Below are 20,975 nucleotides of genomic sequence, written 5' to 3'. Positions count from 1 at the left end.
TTCAAACATGCAATACAATCCAGTATTACTAATTATAGTTGTCATAATATATATTACATCCCCATGACTTATTTATTCTATTACTTGAAGTTTGTACCTTTTCACCTCCTTTCCCATTTTGCCACTCCATGATCCTCACCACTGGCAACCACCAATCTTTATGAGGTTGATGTGTGTGTGTAGATTTTTTTTTTATTAAACATATCACTGAGATCAAAAGTATTTGTCTTTCTCTGTCTGACTTATTTTACCTAGCTTAATAACTTTAAATTCTATCTATGTTATTGCAAATGGCAAAATTTCATGGATGTAGTATTTTTATGGCTGAATAATATTTCAAAAATATTCCATATATTATTGATGGAATATTCTATTGATAGACACTAGATGTCTTGCATATCTTGGCTATTGTAAACAATGCTGCAATGAACATGGGGGAACATATAGCTTTTTGAGTGTCTTCATTTCCTTCAGCTAAATACACAGAAGTGTAATTGATGGGTCATATAATTGTTCTATTTAAATTTTTTGAGAAACTTCCATACTATTTCTATAGTGGCTGTACCAATCTGCATTCCTGTCATTAAGGCCCAAGGGTTCCCTTTTCTCCACACCTTCCCCAACACTAGTTATTTCTTGTCCTTTTTATAATATACATCTCACAAGTCTGAGATGATATCTTATTGTGGGAAATTGTACAATTTAAATGGGTGAATTGTATGAATTATGTTTATATATCAGTAAATCTGTTATTATAAGTAGAGTAAATATTGTAGAATCACACCTGCTTTTCAATGCTTTCATCTCATTTCTTTTTTACTTTTATCTCCTCTCCCTTCTCCAAAGTGCAAATTGTAACCCATTTACTTGAGAGCTTAAATCCCATTAAACAACTCTCAGAAATGACTGACTTACCAAGGTTTACAAGGTTACTTCTTCCCAGAGTAGTTACATTTAAGAGTGTTTTTTTTTTTTTTTAAGAAATAGAAAGCTTAACAAACCAGTTTTTTCATATTTAATGGTGGAAGGTGAGCCACTATCAAAATAATTGGAAAGACAATAGAAGTAAAAAAAGGAGCGATGTTCCTTAATTTACACCATTGATTTGTAAGGTTAGTTCTATTCCAGAACAAAATAAAACCAAGTGTGCTTTGCTAAAACCCTAAATCATTTTAAATGATGTCAATTATATAGCAGCATCGTTTTGGGAGGTTGGCTCCCTTCTATGGCACCTACAGCATCTAAGACATAATCCCCTCTCAAGTCTGATTGACTTATAGTCTAGGAAACCTTTTCATTTTTTCTGGTCATGTCTTCTTGGGCCTAGGGTTTCAGAAAGATGAGCCCCTCATCTGTATGTCTGGGAGCAAATGGGCCTGGGGCCTGGGTCCAAATCCAGAGGCAGTCCTGGTACCTAGGAAAGTAATATTTTTATTGTAGGCTTGTCCAGCTTTGAAAATACTTGTGGAACAGTCTGAGGTCCTCAATGAAGATGAAAAACACCAAAATCTTACATTTTTTGTTTGCTTTTATATATTTTGATTACTTAAAAAAACCCAACTGCTTTAACAATTTCTAAACAAAGCTCTCACAGTGTCTGCAATCTCCAGTCATGTACTTGATCTGCTACTGCTGTCTGTCATTTGCTCCTGAGATTTATTTCCCTGATGGGCATGTCGTTATTCTCAAGCCTTAAAGAATCAGCTTCTGTTTCACATCCCATAGACTTACTCCTGGGCCCTGGCTGCCATGTGGGCCCAGATAGCAGCTGAAGGAAACAGAAATAGCAGCTACCCAGCCTCATCACCATAAGCAGAGCAAGCATGGAGAAAACGAGCAGCAAAGGTTTAAATTCCTTCCATGCCTCAAAATAGTAAAGAAGCATCTGTTGATTTTTTTTTAGGAAAGCATCAGAGAACAGAATCCTGGTGTTGAGCTTCCACAGGATGTTTTGGGAAGACCTGGTCTCTTCTCAATGATCTGGGGCTTTGGGAGTAGTGGCCCTTCCCAGTACGGGCTTGCTGGTCGCCATTGACCGTTCTTCCAGAATGCAGAAAGACTGGGATGTTTTAAAGGGAAAAGTAACATAAAATGAAACATGACACTAAACTGTTTAGATGTTTATGGAGGCTTATCATCTAGAAGTTTCCCCAGATGATAAAATAGTTATCTTTTTATAAATCGAACTTTGAAATCTATCCTGGCAATGCTGGTGAGAAAGCAGTTACGCTGGGTGCTGAAGCATAACCGTTGTTTAAGGAATCTCATTTTCTCCCTTCATAATGATGGAGGAGGTAGCATATGATCCCATTTGCTTGGCAGAGTAAGAATTTATTTTTATATACTATGTGTAGTGTAGGAACATATAAATATAGCTTTACAGAGGAGAATCTTGAAAACATTAGGCCTGCTAAAACTGGCACTTTCTCCTCATTTTTCTTATAAAGAAAATAGACATTTGATATATACTTGTATTTTCAGTTGCAGCTGCTTTGCTGAATTTCACTCAGTTCTTTACACTTACGCCCCCTGTCTTACTCCATTGGGGCTGCTATGACAGAAATAACACAGACTGGGTGGCTAATAACCAACAGAACTTTATTTTTCACAGTCTGGAGGCTGTAAGTTCAAGATCAAGGAGCCAGCATTGTTGGGATCCAGTGAGGGCTCCTTCCTGGTTCACAGCTGGCTGTCATCTAGCTGTGTCCTCATATAGCAGAAGGAAAAAGGGAGCTCCCCGGAGTATCTTTTGTAAGAGCACATATTCCACTTATGGGGACTTCACCCTCATCACCCTCAATCACCTCCCAGAGACCCCTACTTCCTACTACTATCACATTGGAGATTAGGTTTCAACATATGAATTTTGGGGTATAGCACACCCTCACCTCTACTCCCTGTATGTGGGGTTCCATTTATCTAAGGGAACATCCTCAGGCTGATGGGGTGTGTGCTATGTAGCCATAGACCCAGAGATGGCCTGGGGAAATTTAAAGAATAAATACAGGCTAGAATTACATTGCAATAGTTCATATCTATCACTTTTTGCTCCCTCTACAGTTGTATTGCTGAAAGCTCACATAATATTTTAGCTGTTGACAAATAAAAAACTGGATTTACTATTAATACTCTTAGATTTTCATCTCTGCTAATATTAGATTAATAATTATTTATAACACAAAGAAAACATAATAAGTGTACACAGTGTTCTATTTAATATTCAGAGTGGTATGTGCAAAAATGTTTATCTCACAATAATTTTAACTTATTCCTGAAGCAAAGCATTCCTCATTTTCTTACTAGAATCACACCTTCAATCCACAGGGGCATCATGATTCCTTCACAAAGGCTCCTTTCCTCACGGACACACCTGAATCAGGACCAGCAGTGCACCTAGTAGAACAGAGTAGTGCATTTTCATCCCACCACGTGGAGGCAGATTCAGAGCTCCATGAACCCAAGCACACATCTCAGAAGACAGGCTGAGGAAAGTTCCCTGGTGGGAAAATTTTGAATGCCGTGGCAACTCAGCACTGACTGCTGAGGGGGCTGCAGATCAGGCCTGAAGAGAGGCCTGGAGAGAGAAGCAGGGTCTGATCTGTAGCCTTCGTGGCAGCTGTTGATCAGCCCTTGCCTCTCTCTTTCTTTCAGGCCTCCACTGGAGCTGCTGATTAGCCCTGCCTCTCTGATCAGGTTCGTTGATAGGCCTGGAGATGCTGACTGGCATAGAAACTGACCAATCAGAACCAAATCTGGCTGAAGTGCAAGGAGCCAATGGCTGCCTAGGAGGCAGAGCTTCTGACACTGACTGGCATAGAAACCGACCAATCAGAACCTAATTGGGGTGAACTGCGAAGGCAGAACCTAAGGTGGTGACTGAGGAGGGGTTTTAAGGGCAACAGCTGTTTGGTGTAAGGTGTAAGAAAGAGGTTCAATTTTTTAATGACCGGTTTGGCAGTATAGTGCATATGGCTGGCTATCAGTCCAGATATAGGGATTATGTAATTTTGTCTGCCAAGAGCATCTCCTCCTGCTGAAAAAGGCTTTTTGCCCCATTTAAGCAATCCTATCCTATATAATCTATCTATACTACTAAAAGGATAATATGCTAATTATACCGGGTCTAGTGGCCATCTTCTGGACATCCACCTTCCTTCAAGACAAAGCCATGGTGGTGGGGGCTGAGGCAGAAGCAATTAGGGGTGATTAGGCTGGTAGGGGAGGGCAGTTGGGGGAGAGATCAGGCCAGCAGGGGGTTAGGGGCAATCAGGCCAGCAGGGGAGGGCAGTTGGAGGCAACCAGGTCAGCAGGGGTGGGCAGTTAGGGGCAATCAGGCAGGCAGGCAGAGGCAGTTAGGGGTGATCAGGCAGGCAGGCAGATAAGCAGTTGGTAGCCAGCAATCCCAGATTGCGAGAGGGATGTTCAACTGCCAGTTTAGGCAGTCGGACAGGGATTGGGCCTAAACTGGTGGTTGGACATCCCCCAAGGGGTCCCAGATTGGAGAGGGTGCAGGCTGGGCTGAGGGACCTCCTCCCACCCGTGCATGAATTTTGTGCACCGGGCCACTAGTATTATTATAATTTTCCACAACAACCTTTCCAATGTGCTCCTTTTTAAACTAAGTCATTGTGTATCTGTCAAAAATGTGAATTGTGTTATAACTTGCAGTACAGCTGTCATTGCACATTTAAAAGGTGCTCTTAGCAATTATTTTTGGCCAAGAAGCATGGGAATAATAGGAAATAGTAGAGAGTGGGTTATGTATTACTTTGTTGGTGTTCAAATGAAGCTTACCAGCTAGAGGTCCTGTGGCCAGCCTGGTGTTTGTTTCCAAAGATGCTCAGCCCCAAACCTTAGCTGATGGGGTCTAATGTTTCTTTAAAGCATCACAGTGAAGCTCAGAACAAATGAATATATGACCATGTGGGTGAACCTGACAGAGGTTAGTACAGATCTTCTAAGTATTGTTCCAGAGGATGTATTATTTTTAAAAAGTCCACCATTAAGATTTATTTACTTGAGAGTAATGCACTGAATGACAAATCTAAAGTGTACTTCCTTCCATCCATGCCCTTCTACAATGGAAGAACTCTCAGGACACAGGTTCTGTGGAGAAAGCCACATTCTCACCTGGTATTGGAGAAAAGGAAAAGACCAAACACAGGATATTTCCAATTCTCTCAATAAAATTAATAAATTAGACACAGAACATAATTCTTCCACAGAACATTTACTATCTTATGGATCTATAGCTACCTTTACGTGTTTTTTTTTTCAAAGTCCAGCTTAAAATATTTTATTTTTATAGTTCGCAAAACAGCTATAACATTGGAGAAATGGTGCTATATTAGATTTAAAAGTTACTTTAACTGACACCTATGATTCCTGGGCTCAAAGGAAAACCATGTGATCTAGTGATCTAGCACTTCCTCCTCCAGTGAGAGAACACAGGGAACGGCCTCTGGAGGGTGCCAGAGGCATCAAGGCTATTCATTCTGCATCAATTCTCAGAATAAACTTGCTGGCTGATGGTACCTGCTCCTGTGAAATCACATCCTCCCTGGTTTTACTTCTTTCTATGCTGTGTCCTTTGGCAGTCCTTTTGATTCATGTGGGATTAAAGGGGAAAGGACTGGATTAAAATGGAAGGTAAGACATTGCACCTGTATTTCTTAGATTTATATATAAACTGCTTCTCAGTAGACCCAGGTTAACAAAAATTATAGACATTCAGATGCTACTTGAAGTCCTTAAATGAGAGATTATTGCTCAGTATGAATGTGGAGGAGAAGGCAGAAGTCCTAGACTAGAAGAAACAAATAAGAAATAAGAAATCCTAGGTAGGGTGGTCTGTAAAACAGGAAGCAAGCTAATTTATGCGGTACAATTCCAGAAGACATCAGAAATTGGAGACAGGCTCTGGTACTTCTGAAGATGGGTGTGGGAGATGTCTGAAAACAGAAAAAAATGGTGGAAAACTTGCATTAGAAACAATTAGACCCATAGAGTCCCTCCCCTCCACCTCAGCAGTAGACTGGAGATTTCCCATCTGGACAGAAGATTACCAGGTATAACTCAGCAGGGAGCCATACTGAAAACACAGAATCAAGTGAATGTCCATCCCACTGAGTGGGGAAGCCAGATCCCTCTGCATTCAACTGTCATCGTGCTGGCGGTTACCTTCATGTGGCCCAGGCAGGAGACTTCTTTCCAGAGAAGCTTTCTTTCTAGAGAAGTCAGACAAATGCAACTGATAGTCGAGGACTCCTCAACTTCGGTGAAACCCACTACTCTATAAGCAATGCCTATAGAGAGTTCCAGAACTATTTACAATGCCTAATTCTTAAAAACAGACAGCTACTGATCAAGATAGACGGTGAAAGGGCCTATTGTGAAACACAGAGAGCAGAATAAGCAAACAGGAAAAAAGACTTTGAAGAAGCAGAACATGGAAAAAAGAGGAAAAAAGAGTCTTATGTAAAACCCATTATAATCAATGACTTTAGAGAGAAGAGTTTACAAACATGAATCAAGCATAGTATGCTATAAAAAGGGAATATTCAGAGAGCAAAACCATCTTTTGGATATTAAAAATCTTATGGTAGAAATAAAAAAGAAATTCAATAGGCTGGTTGGAAAATAAAGTTGAGCAAATTGCTCAGAAAGTAGAATAAAAAGGCAAAGCAAGTAAGTAACCAAAGAACAATGGAAACAAAAATAGAAGTCTGTTTCAGAATACATAATATCTAAATGTTAGAAGTTTCAGAAAGGGGAAACTGAAAGAGAAATTATCAAAGGAATATAATTCCCAGGATGCAAGGATTTAAGCCACCATAGTGCAAGGTTCCATGGTGTACCCACTATGAAAATGAAGGCATGCCATGATAAAATTTAAGAACAATAATAATAAAGACATTAAGGTACACAAAAAGGAGAAAAAATGCAAATAAAAAATGGAAAATCATAATGTTATGAACGTTAGACTCAGGACACAATGAAATAATTCCTTAAAATTTATTTAAATTATTTCCAATTTATAATTCTGTGTTCAGCCAAATGATGAGATTTTCACAATTGAAAAAAATATTACCTTGAGGATTTTTCTTAGAATATAGTTGAAAATATGCTGCACCAAAACTAAGGACTGAATTTTTTTAAGTATGAAGTAATTGTATATAGAAAGCAGGATTTCCCCGAAGGAGAAAAGCTCCTTATTATGTATTATTTACATTCCTTATGTAAATAATAGGATGACCACAATGCACCAGGGGCAGAAAGCAGCCTGGGTTATAGCTTCCAAAAGAAAGATATCTAAAGGAGGGGAAAAGGAAATAAGGAAAATTGACAAATTACCTGACATGTTTGAATATAATGAGAAGACATTCTACTTAAGGAGAAATATTTAGGGATCAATTACAGATAAAAACTCAGAAAATCAAGTAGTAGAAAAAAATCAAAGCAATTATTAACTCAAGAGAAAACAAAAGGTTGTTTAAGCAATGGAATGTAATTGCATAACAAAGATTGCAATTGCTTTGTTGGGAGCAAGGTAAGAAGACTCAAGTGAAAGCTTACGCCTCATCTTCAGTAGTAAATCAATAAATCATTGCTAAAATGGAAAAGAATAGAGAAATAACTGTATGTGTTTGCTATTAAAATGTGATTATGTTATAGTCTTAAATATCATTTCACACAAAACAGGCCACGGTTCCATGGAGAATCACAATTCCAGGTCTTAGGCAAGAAACATGCAAAATCTTCTTGTCACATCAGAGAGTAAAGACGTTGCCAAAGACATCAGGGCCACATTCAAAGAACTTAGTGACTAGCCAAAGATGAGACATTTTGAGTATCAATATGATAACAATTGCAATGGATTGAAACACATCAAAAGTGCTTACATCCTTGAATTCATAAAGATTCTAAGAAAAAAAAAAAAGGCTACTGATCGCTGTTGAAGGTTGCTTGGAACCAGCTCATTCTTTTGAAAACTGGTAAATAATGGAAAAAAACAAAAAGAAGCATCCATCCTGTCTTCCCACACAAGCTGTATAATTGGACTTCCAAATAATAGAAAAGAACATTCTGTATACAGATGTACCCTAGCTAATCAATTAAGGGAGACTGTTAGAATTAGAATATAATCATTGTGTTATCCCTAAAAGATGAATAGATCATCAATGTCTGCTCACATCACAAAATGAAAGATAACCAGACATTGTGTACCTTCAGGCTGAAGGACAGAGAGCCACCTTTGAAGCAGTTTTGTGGGGACAAAAATCAAACCTGAATTTGATCAAGCTTCTAGCTTTGTTTATCAATCAGCAGGGAATACATAGGACCAGGCTAAGTGATACCACAGGTCCCAATCAACACAATCCAGAACTAAAAAACTCTAGAGGATAAATGTTCTGATTTCTTTAATAAATCAAGATGAAACAAACAAACAAGAGATGAAAGGAGAATTTATAAATTTAAAGAAACTTAAGAGACATTTTAACCACTCTTCTCTATCTCAGCTGTAAGTCTTGCCTCCCTCTGACTTTAAGGTGGAAATAGAAGCCTCTGGTAGGATGTTCTCAATCCCTGCCCTCAAATCGGCAAGTACCTCTGCCTGCACGTGTTAACTATGAGCTTAGACTACAGCCTTGCACATCTTCTCAAGTACATGATGCTATTGACAAATTTCTGTACCCTCATTACTGTGTCTTTACCTCCCTACCTGCTCCCAGGAGAGCAGATATGAGAATCACTCACATGGGATCCTCCTTCTCTTCTCTACTGTGTTTTCTCTTTAATACGTTTCTTCATCCCTACTGATCTCCATGCCAGCTCCCTGTTCTCTCACACATTTCGCTGCCCCACTCATAATCAGACCTCTAGAAATGCTGGCTCTGTTTTCCTTGTGAACAGAATGTCAGATAGGCAACCTGCTAGCCTTTTCAGGTCTAGTGATTTTGAAGCAACAGGAAATGAAAATGGTACAATAAAGGCTTAGTTGATGTAGTAGTAGAAACATGTGGTCTCTCTCTTTCTCTCTCTCTCCTTCTGTCTCATACACACACACACACATTCAAAAAATTCTACACACACACAAGTGACATGATATTTATTATTCTGTTTTAAACAGACTCCAATAAGCCAAGTTCTAATGGAATATTAAAATTATCAATAGCAACAGAGGCCTGAGTACAGAGAAAACCATTATTTAAAATACCTTTAACTAATTGTAAAACAAGGACAAAGAGATTACCTCAGGGACACCAAGTGTTCCAAACCCTGTAGTTCTAACAAAGAGTGAATAAATAAAAAGCTTCCTTATGAAAAGGAAGAAAAAAATATATATTTGCAACAAAAATGATTCAGTGCATTTCTGGCATTCAAGTGCTGCAGGAGTAAGAACAATGAGAACATCCACGGAACAGAATTCATCTCATGTCTTTAATATAGCATGCATTTAAATTGATTATTATGTTTCCTGGGAAATTCCCCTCTTCAGAATATTTAATTCAATACAAAGTTTATGTATGAAGTAACAATGCATATTAGTGAGGACAGTGGCAGGAAATAGGATTCACTCCTCTGGTTTAAATGAAGAGTCTACACTGCAGGGACTAGAAGAAGCATGGGAGGGTTAAGAGGGCAAATAGGAGAGGATGGTGAGGGTATGGAGACTAGCAATATCAAGGCGCTGTCGCTGTTTTAGAGAAAAGTGTGCTCTTGGAGTCCAGGAGGACCCCAGGTCCTGGATCTTTATAGGATGGATGAACAACCCACGCAGGAGCTGTAGTCACAGAAGGACAGTTGTCTGCCTGATGCAATTCTGAACTGTGTTTGGAGGAAGCAGAGAAGAAACATTAATGTTCTCCTCCCACTTTTGCTTTACTTTCCATTGGCTGAATCCATCCAAGATCTTGGTTTGGGTGCCTAAGTGATGGTTGTCGACAAGGTCAAAGCCCAGGGTGAAAGCATGGCAGAGAACAGCAGAAAAGCCAACTGGAGATTGGAAGTGGGAGGCCAGTTGAGAATAATCATCACCCAGGACTCCTCTTCTCTTACAGTGTTTGTATTTCTATCTGGATATAGTTACCTCCAGAAAGCTGGCACTAGGCTGTGATAGATTTTCCTTTACTCACTCTCACTGTTGTTATTTGTGCTAAATAACCTCGCTGGAAAATGCTGAGTGTTGCCAGTGTCCAAATTCCCCAGTGTTCTGGATAAATTTCTAGTAATCATTTAATATTTCCACCTCATGGGAAATTGAAACCAGATTACCTTGGTGTAACATGAGCATGTCCATCTGGCAAATATGTATCAGTTTTCCTGGTTGATCATGAGTTAACTAAGTGATTTTAGATACACTCTAAGACTCAGTCCTTCGACTATCGATGACTTCATCTATCAAGTGTACACTGAGTGGCCAGATTATTATGATTTCTGAATGCATAATAATCTGGCAAATCATAATAATCTGGCCATGCAGTATATACAGGCCCAATGCATGAATTCGTTCATGGGTGGAGTCCGGCCAGCCTGGCCAGGGGAAGGGGAGGTTGGCTGGCCTGCCTGCTGGTTGAACTCCTGGTCGAACTCCTGGTCGAGGGGACACTTTGCATATTAGCTTTTTATTATATAGGATGTACACTGAGTGGCCAGATTATTATGTGTTCAGAGATCATAATAACCTGGCCACTCAGTGTATGTCCATCCTACCCTTATAGAATGTCTGTGGGTCATGTGCAATCCCCAATTTAAAAAGTTGTAGGTGCTAAACAAAACAAGGATTTGGAGATGAGTGAATAAAGGATGCCTTTCTTCCCAGAGAGACTTGGATTGCTATTGGAGCTATGTTGCAGTAAGGTTTATCATTAGGGCTCAAAATGTGTAAATCCTTAAACTTCTAATGCAAAACCTATTGTGCTTCATTGTAAAAGAAAATAGAAAATAATAACCTATAAGAAATGCACATCTGAACTGGATTTTAATCATAACCTTGTCTCTGCCTTCTGCTTTATAGTTTCAAATATAATTAATTTGGCATAAAAAATCAATGCCTTCTTTTCCTTTTACTACTGTCCTGATTAATACACGAGCACAGGTCACCACACCTAGTTATTTCCCTCAATCCTGTCCACATCCCACTTTACGCATGACATTCTCTTCAATTATCCCATGTTTGGACCATTTTTATTAGTTGAAATGAGACTGATAAAGATATTAACATGCATTTGCTTTGTATTCTAGATGTGATAGGAATATATTGGAGGGTTTTGAGCAAATAAATGACATAATATTATTTATTGTTTTAAAGTATCATTCTGGGTACCATATGGCAAATAGACTAAGCATGGTTAGGAGGCCATTAGAGTAGTATAGACATATGGCATGGGTGGGTTGCCTTACTTGGTAGCAGCAGAGGTGGTAAAGAGGGGTCATATTTGGTACATGCCTTCTGATAGAACCAATAAAATGTGCTGATAGATTGTATATAGGACTCAGGAGTCAAAAATATCCCCCTGTTACCTGCCTGAACAACTTCATAAATGAGCATATCATTAAGGTGGGAAACTTAAGAAACCCTGGCACGAAAAATCAAAAGTTTGGCTGTGGATGTTTTGAATTGAATATTCTCTTTAGATATCCAAGTGGTGATGTCAGGATGTGTGAGTCTAGAGCTCAGGCCACAATACGTACATTTGAGAGTTCTCAGTTTATATAGTACAGTTGACCCTTAAAAACATGGGTTTGTACTGTGTGGGTCCACTTACAAGTGGATTTAAAAAAATAAATATACATTTGGCCCTCCTTATCTGCAGGTTTTGAATCTGCAGATTCAACCAACTGCAGATTAAAAACAGTATGTATTTTCCATCTTAGGTTAGCTATCTGAGGATGGGGGCCAATTCTATGCATTGTTCTATGCCATTGTATTAAGAGACTTGAACATCTATGGATTTTTAGTATCTGTGTGTGTGTGTGTGTGTGCGGGGGCGGGAGGGCACTCCTGAAACCAATGCCCTGTGTACACTGAGAAACTATAGTTAAGTTTTGGGGGAGTAAATATTTACATGGGGATTTTCAACTGCAGAAGGATTGATACTCCTAAACCCCATGTGTTCAAGAGTCAATTGTAACTATTGGAGTAGAGGAGGTCACCTAAAGAGAAAATATACAGACCAAAGAGAACAGTTCTAAGGAAAGAGTCCTAAAGCATCTTATATTTTAGAGATTGGAAAAAAGGGAACAAGAAAACAAAACAGTCTCAGAAGGAACCTCCAGTAAGATAGAAAGGAAGCCAGGTGAGTTTTATTTTTCTGGTACTCCAAAAATGAGGTATAGTATGTCTATAAAAAAGAAAATTATTGATGCATTTGTGACTCATAAATTATATAGGAGAGGAATCCAATGCATTCTTCCTAAAATAGGTCTGTGTTGACATGTGGGTCATGCATGCGCCCCTGTACGCATTCACACATTTATCTATCCACAGTCATATAGGTATGATAACACATGATTCCTGAAAACCTATTCTAAAGATAACCAGTCTGTTTTACTTTTCTAGATCAATTTGACATTTTAATTATGTGTAAAAGTTCAACCAAATATATTACTATTGAATATTTTGACAAGGTCTTTCATCCTATGTTCTCATTGAGATTCCAGGAACCAACTGCTCAACTATAATTACATAAAACGAAGGGAGTGGGGGAAAGTTAGCAATTTGCCCACTAAATACTTGGAAATAAGCCTTCAATTTCTAAGATCCTGTATCATTTGGTAGAGTGTCAGTAATCTTTCCTGCATAAAAACTGCCAATGCTTACAACAGCATTAATTATCCTGCAGTGTCTGAGGGCCAGAGACCTGGATGTGCCTTAGTTGGGTGCCTCTGCTCAGTCTCTTCAAAGACAGTAGCCAAGGTGTGACCAGGGGAGGATCTGCTTCCACCTTTCCCATGTGGCTCTTGGTGGCCTCAGGTCCTCTCTGGCTGTGGACCAGAGACATCAGTTCCTTGCACCTGGTCTTTCCATAGGGCAGCTCACCACATGGCAGCTGGCTTCCCTCCAGGCAGGTTAGATATGGGACCCAAGATGGAAGCAGTGTTCTTGCAACCGAATCTCAGAAGTGACATCCCAATATTTCTGTCTGCTGTATTTGTCAGAAACCAGTTATTAAGTCCAGTCACATTCAGGGGTGGGTATACCCCAAAGGGAGATAACTGGGGTCTTTCAAAGAGACTGCCTCTAACAGTCCAGGGAGCTGTGTTTCTTGACACAAAATTTGAAGAGAGTTTTGGCTGTTCTGTAACTGTATTTAGGCTCCAGCTGCACAGGTCTGGAAGTTGGCAGACAATGGGGAAACAATTATGCTGCACTCGGCACTACAGAGCTCCTCTCCTACAGCTCATCTCGCTACAGCGCATTTCAACCAAGCGGCAGCCTCAGAGCAGGGAACAGTCACTTGGCAATGTAGGTTATTTTAATGAACACTTTAAATGAAGTCTTCACCATCTGTTCTGTTTCCTAATTATAAACCCACACTCTTGTGGTTGCATCATTAAAAGTGAGATTCTGGCAAAGTGCTCTAAATGCTTGTCCAGCTTGTCCTCTTGGTTCTACACTAAATTTCCCAGGAAGTCCAAGGCCTCTCATTTGAGGTGAAGATACAAAAAACAATATTACTGTATGCACAGTACTCAAATATATGGCATCCCTGTCTTTCCTTTTTTAAAAAATATGTTTATTATTGATTTCAGAGAGGAAGGGAGAGTTAGAAACATCAACGAGAGAGAATCATTGATTGGCTGCCTCCTGCATGCCCCACACTGGGGACTGAGCCCACAACATGGGCATGTGCCTTGACAGGAATGGAGCCATGACCTCCTGGTTCATAGGTTGATGCTCACCCACTGAGTCACACCAACCAGGCCAAGGGATCCCTGTCTTTCTTGATCTCTTGGTCTGTCTCTCTATCTCTCTCTCCTATAATTCTATTATTGCAAACAGGAATTCTCTTTAAGAAGGATTTTACATGTCAAATTCTCTGAATGTCTTTGGTAAATTTAGCTTGCTTTAGGGATAAGAGGGGGATTTAGGCAGAAGCTCTTTAAACAGGAATTAAATTCATTTGCACAATTTATGCCTACATATCTCTCCTGTTAGCCCAATAAGGCACTTTACAGACTTTAACTGCAAATATTGTTTTACGTCTTTGCTTCCCCTCCTTAAGGAATTATTCATCAAGATGAATCTAAAGCGAATTGAGTGATACATAGCTTTTAAAATAATCTGTTAATAGTCAAAAGACAGTACACAGTTTTGCATCTCAAAGATGCTAGAATTACGAATGGATGGATGCCAATCATTAGGACCACTGTTACTGCTGCCTAGCTAAGTAGCAAGGCATTGTGGGCCTTCTAAATATTGACAACATACAAAACAGTGGTTCCCAGCCCCTGTCTCACCACAGTGTAGAAAGCCCCTTGACCTTCACTGAACATAGGAAGAATGGTCAACACTGCTGCTGTCCACTGGGTGAGCTTCCTGCCAGTTGACGCAGTTCTGCTAAATAAGTGGCACATGTTCATTAGTGCCCAGAGACCCCAATCACATGTTCCAATGGCTTTTGTTACATTTGAAAATAATTTTGATTAGCAGACAGTTCAGCAGGTGGGCACAGGATAGCACTGGGTCAAGGCATAATCAGATTTAACTTATTCTCTTGACTCCATCAGCCTCTGAGACCATTGGAATGGGAAGATTTTTTGGAGCAGTGATGGGTGCCCTGAGGAGGAATTGCACCAGATCCAAGACAGCAGTGATAAGTGGCAAAGAACCTTGGGAGAATTGTGGTGGAAAAGAGGACCCAGGTTTCTGTGCAAGTCCAAGGTTCCACTTGGAATAGATCTAGGTATTCTCATTTTTGGTTTGGTTTACACAAATTTCCTACTTATATTCATAATGTTTTGGCCTAGGGTGGCTTTTCTCCTTGTTACAGAAGACCACATCCTCCTGATTTTATCTGCCTGGGGCATTTTGCCTGAAAGTACCTGCAACAAAAATTATATCCTATTTTATTTATTTATTTTTAAAACCCTTATTGTTGAGAGTGTTTGAATGGTACTCTTAGAAAGAGCAATACTTACTTCTGTTAAAGTCTGTTAAGAAAATAGTTTCACAAAAACTTCTGGTTATAGGCTTCTAATTTCCTATCATTGCAAGATGCTGGAGTTTTAAAACACTTGTCTTTAAGTGCAGTTGAGAAACACCCACTGGTGAGTGCAGGTCTGTCTAGAGGGCAGACATTTCAGAGAGTTTATTGAACAGATGTTAACTAAAGGTGAAGGACCTCTTATTTCAACTGCTTAGGCAAGTTGATGAGTATCTTAAAGTGTTTTCTATGATCGTTTTTCTATTCTGGGTGGTGTGAGAGATTCTTACCCTTGGATGTTTTTTTTTGTTGACTTTTTTTTCCTGTGGAAATTGAAGCTCTACACCTGTAATATTATGAAAGTTGTGCTCTTAAGTGTGGAATCTTGGGATAGAGGGAAAATAATGAGGATGTCAAAAATTCCCAGTGGGGAGTACACAGATGAGCACAAATTCCAAAATAGGAATTATCAATGGAAAATAAGCTGAGCATGGTGGAATAAAATACATGGAAATGTACAGAAACAAACAGCTACATCTTCTTTGGATAAAATAGAATTATTTCAATGAGTTTTTAAAAACCTGTGTTTTGGGTTTTTTTGTTTTTTGTTTGTTTGTTTGTTTGAGATAGATGAACATCCTTAAGATGTAGGTGAAACTTTTTCCCAAGTATTTTTTTATTCAGTTTTTTCTTACCTTTGGGGCCTTTGTGATAATCTAATGCCACTTGGCTACTATTTGGAACTCCACTTTAAGAGGTGGAGCCCTAGACAAAAGGTTGGGGTTCGAAGAGCTGGGTTTGGGGGCTTGTTTTGTGACTTGAGAATTACTGACAATGGGCACGTTGCCGAGGGCCAGAGCCTTCTCTTCTCACTGGTACTGGGAGTGTTCACCTTAGAAGTAATTGCTGTGGAATTTGTAAGAATTCACAGGATGACTCGTGTTGTATGCATTCAAACTAACAAAAACCCCAGGTGCTGCCTGGTGGTTTCAGAGGTTGGTGTGGGTGAGTAGTTGTGGAGAAGTCCCAGGCTGCTCCAGAGTTTACATTCCTGGGTGACTATACCAGTTCCTGTGCATCACACCCTGCTAGCTGCAAAGTGCTTAATGGCATCTAAACACAATCTCACTTGATTTAATAATGATTACTAATGCCATTGACCCAGCTCTCCTTTATTAAAATCTCCTTAACTCTAAGGCAGCATTTGGTTCTTAGTTCTAACCTTGTTATGTTCACCAGGAGAAAGCTTTGCAGCGAATCCTGTTATCCCATCTGCTATATGGAATACTGACTTTCAGTTCATTGAATGCCCTGGGCCATCTCATTGCAGGGCCTGGAACACACCAGCTGGCTGTGTCTGGCTCACCCCAGATTCCATTAGTCCAGTAAGAGCTACTATATGAGGTGCTCAGCCTCACTGGGGACACAAGTGGCCCCATAGTCACACATGCTTATAGCTCCTGCCTCTTTCTGATGTGGAAACAAAACATGTATCATGCATTTCTGGGAGACCCTAAGAGGTGTGTGTCTTTTGCTCCTTGACCTGGCCAACCTGCCAAGTGGCATATTTCTGTCACCAGCCTGACAGTTCTTCTTGTGCTCAGCTCTGAGAGCCAAGTGTCCCCACCCATAAGCAACTACAGGCTCCCACCTCTGAGCCTTAAGCTTGACAGAGTGGCTTTCTATGGCCAGAAAGGAAGGACAAGAATGCATGCCAGCCACCCTTTTTATATGGAAATAACAATATATTACAAAAGTGATCTGCTTGGATTTCAGGTCATCTAGGGTTTTGGGGGAAATTGATTCTTTCAAGATTTACGGGGGAGAAACCAAGATGGTGGCATAAGTAAACATCTAAACTGCTGCCTCGCACAACAATTTCAAAACTACAACTAAAAGACAAAATGTCTATTGCCCAGAACCATGAGAAAGCTGGCTGAGTGGAAATTCTACAACTAGAAGGAAAGAGAAAAGAGCATTGAGACGTGCATAAGTGCTGAAAAGCTGAGGTACGGAGGCGCGCGAATCGGGCTGGCGGCGGGTATCTGGGTGCGCTGCTTCTTTCAACCTGAAGGGAGACAAGCTCCCGATTAGGCTGAACTCCAGTTTCTGGGGAGACACTGGGGACCCAAACTCCTATGGGAAGAAGCTGGATTGTCTGCCATCGGGTGAGAAAGTGAGGGTGGCTTCCTAGCAGAGGTGCGCCCAGCAATCATTGTTTACGGTGCCGGGGCACAAGACATGGGGACGCGGAAACTCAGAGACACAGAGAAGGCTGACTGGCAGCCATCACTGTTTGCCACGCCCTAGTCTAGTGACTCCCTGAGACCCCGCCCTGCCCAATCTATAAACCCACCCAAGCACCATGCAGTGGTTTTTGCATATAAATGGCCTGCCCTATTGCAGCTTAACCAAACAAACTGCAGCTCTGGTCAGACAGCTCCAAAACCTCCAAACCCCAAGCAAAGAGGAGAAAACTGTAGTTCTCGATGTAGCTCCTGTTGGGTGGCCTCAGACAGTAGCTGACCTGCACCCCATTGGAGACCCAGAAGCTAGTGTATCTAGTGGTCAGTGTGAGACGGCACCAGATTTCAACTATTCACATCCAAAAGTGACACATTCAAGAGGCAGACTCAGTGAGCACCAAAGCCCCACTGAAGCAAGTCCGGCCCCATAAGCATGTCTCCAGCACAGCAGTTCTTCCATTATAGACACATTGGGTCCTCACAGCCAATTGGCCTGGAGGTCAATTCCTCCCAGTGACACCAACAACAATCAAGACTTAAGTACAACAAGGCTGTACACATAGTCCACAAAGGGGTGCACCAAGAGTGTCCACCTCAGGTAACTGGGAAGCTGACCCACTGGCCCATATAGGACACCTAGCACACAAAGCCACCCTACCAACTCAGGGAAACAGCGAAAATGAGGAGACAAAGAAACAGATCACAAATGAAAGAAATGGAGGAAAACAAATGACTGGATATAGAGTTCAAAACCACGGTTATAAGGTTTTTCAAGAATTTCCTAGAAAAGGCTGATAAATTCAACGAGACCCTCGAGGATATGAAAAAGGACCAACTGGAAATTAAGCATACACTGACTGAAATAAAAAAAAATATTATACAGAGACCCAACAGCAGACTAAAGGGACGCAAGTATCAAGTCAAAGATTTGAAATACAAAGAAGCAAAAAACACTCAACCAGGAAAGCAAAAAGAAAAAAGAATCCAAAAATATGAAGATAGTGTAAGAAGCCTCTGGGACAATTTCAAGTGTACCAACATCAGAATTATGGGGGTGCCAGAAGAAGAGAGAGAGCAAGATACTGGAAACCTATTTGAAAAAATAATGACTGAAAATTTCTCCCATCTAGTGAAAGAAATAGACTTACAAGTCCAGGAAGTGCACAGAACCCCAAACAAAAGGAATCCAAAGAGGACCACACCAAGACACATCATAATTAAAATGCCAAGGGCAAAAGACAAAGAGAGAATATTAAAAGCAGCAAGAGAAAAACAGTTAATTACCTACAAGGGAGCACCCATATGATTGCCAGCTGATTTCTCAACAGAAACTATGCAGGTCAGACAACAGAAACTATGCATGTCAGACGGGCGTGGCAAGAAATATTCAAAGTGATGAATAGCAAGAACCTACAACCAAGATTGCTCTACCCAGCAAAGTTATCATTCAGAATTGAAGGTCAGATAAAGAGCTTCACAGACAAGAAAAGGCTAAAGGAGTTCATCACCACCAAACCAGTATTATATGAAATGCTGAAAGGTATTCTTTAAGAAGAGGAAGAAGAAGAAAAAAGTAAAGATAAAAATTATGAACAACAAATACATATCTATCAACAAGTGAATCTAAAAATCAAGTGAACTAAAAATCTGAAGAACAGAATAAACTGGTGAATATAATAGAATCAGGGGCATAGAATGGGAGTGGATTTATAATTCTCAGGGGGAAAGGGGTGTGGGGGGTATGGGAAGAGACTGGACAAAAATCGTACACCTATGGATGAAGACAGAGGAGGGGAGGTAAGGGCAGAGGGTGGGGTGGGAACCGGGTGGAGGGGAGCTATGGGAGGAAAAAGGAAAAGCAATTGTAATAATGTGAACAATAAAGATTTATTAAATTAAAAAAAAAGATTTACCTGTAGCCCTACCTCTACATGATACCTCTTCATGGGTTCCTGGGTTGCTGTGGTCAGGAAAGGTTCAACGTGGACACAAACTGTACTGAGAATGATCCTCCTTCAGCCAGATTTCTCATCCTAGCACAGCGGGTGAGACCCCTCTTCTCTGGGGTGAGTTGATGGCCAGGAGGCCCCACAGTTCTTTGTGCAGATGCAGCTGTCCAAGCAGCCCTCAGATGTGTCTAAGCATTCACCAACATCCAGCAGTGCCTATGCAGGTCAGTGCCTGCTACCTAAGGGAAGGATTCCATTCCCCAGGTCCTGGGGGCACTGTCCCAGAGTCTTGCTATTTAGTAATTAAGTCTAAGTCCCACACTTGTGCTAGGAATTTTCCTTATTATGTGCATAAAGCATGGAGCTCTTAGACTTTTCCCTTTTACTCAAGTATGCTGCCCTCTCCCCAAATAAAGAAAATCATTTTGAAATAATTACCTCCACAACAGTAAAATATACAAAACCTATACTTCTTAGCAATGACAGAAAAATGTAAGGCACACAGAAAAAGATTATAATGACTCATTTAACATTTCAATGGCAAAATAAAATAACTTTCATTTTTGTTGTTGTTGTGTGTGAATTGCCTTCCTCTCAGCAATAAGTCATTCACTCACTAAAAGATAAGCATTTCATCATTATTTTATGTAAGGTCCATATAGAAAAATACTTATTGTAAATAGTCTGCAATCTGAAAGATGCAGCTGTAGTAGAATTTGTCATTTCCAAGTGTCAGGATAAATGTAAATATTGACAAGCTTTAAAAGTTACGTAAGCAATATAACAATATATTTTTTAAATTTGGTCAGCTATACAAGTCCATAAATACAATATATGGGGTGTGTTTAAGGAAGCTTTGAGATGTGTATATTCTGGTTTCAAATTGCAAAGTCATTATTTCCAATTGGGAGAGATAAGAGGGATGGTGAACAAGTTTAGGGAATATTGGCACTGTCAGTGGTGGTGGAAGTCAAGGATAGTTTTCCCACTGGCTCTCATTTCCTGCCCAGGAAGGCAGCCTGGGAAATTTCAAATTACACCAGCCTGGTGGAAGAGCCTAAAACAGCATTGAGGAACAGATTTAAAATAGAAGTGTCAGCCCTAGCTGGTTAGGCTCAAGCGGCTGGAGCACTGGCCTTTGGACTGAAAGATCCCTGGTTCAATTCTGGTCAAGGGCACATGCCTGGGTTACAGGCTCAATCCCCAGTGAGGGGTGTGCAGGAGGCAGCTGATCAATGATTCTTTCTCATCATTGATGTTTCTATCTCTCCCTCTCTCTTCCTCTCTGTTCAATAAAAATGTATTTAAAAATTTAAAAAATATATCAAGTGTCACCATTCTGTATAAGTCAGGAATGCACTGAAATAATTTTTTAAAGTCTTATTGAAAGAGTTTAAAAAATGTTATGAAAAGCCAGAGAAATTTAAGACAATCTGTAAATTGGCTTTTCTTTCCAAAATAAAGAAGAGAGAATTATTTTAGAAAGTCAGTGGACTGAGGCCATTTACCTGGTGAGAGATCTTTGAGATGGTTTGGATCTTTGCAGATATATAAATCACGTTGCATACTGGTATTTGTAAGTGTTTTTTGTTAATGCCAAATATTAAAATAGGAGAGCCTATAGGATGCTA

The sequence above is a fragment of the Eptesicus fuscus genome, chromosome 4 (assembly GCF_027574615.1).
Source record: "Eptesicus fuscus isolate TK198812 chromosome 4, DD_ASM_mEF_20220401, whole genome shotgun sequence".
NCBI lineage: Eukaryota > Metazoa > Chordata > Mammalia > Chiroptera > Vespertilionidae > Eptesicus > Eptesicus fuscus.
This window is presented reverse-complemented; position numbering follows the sequence as displayed.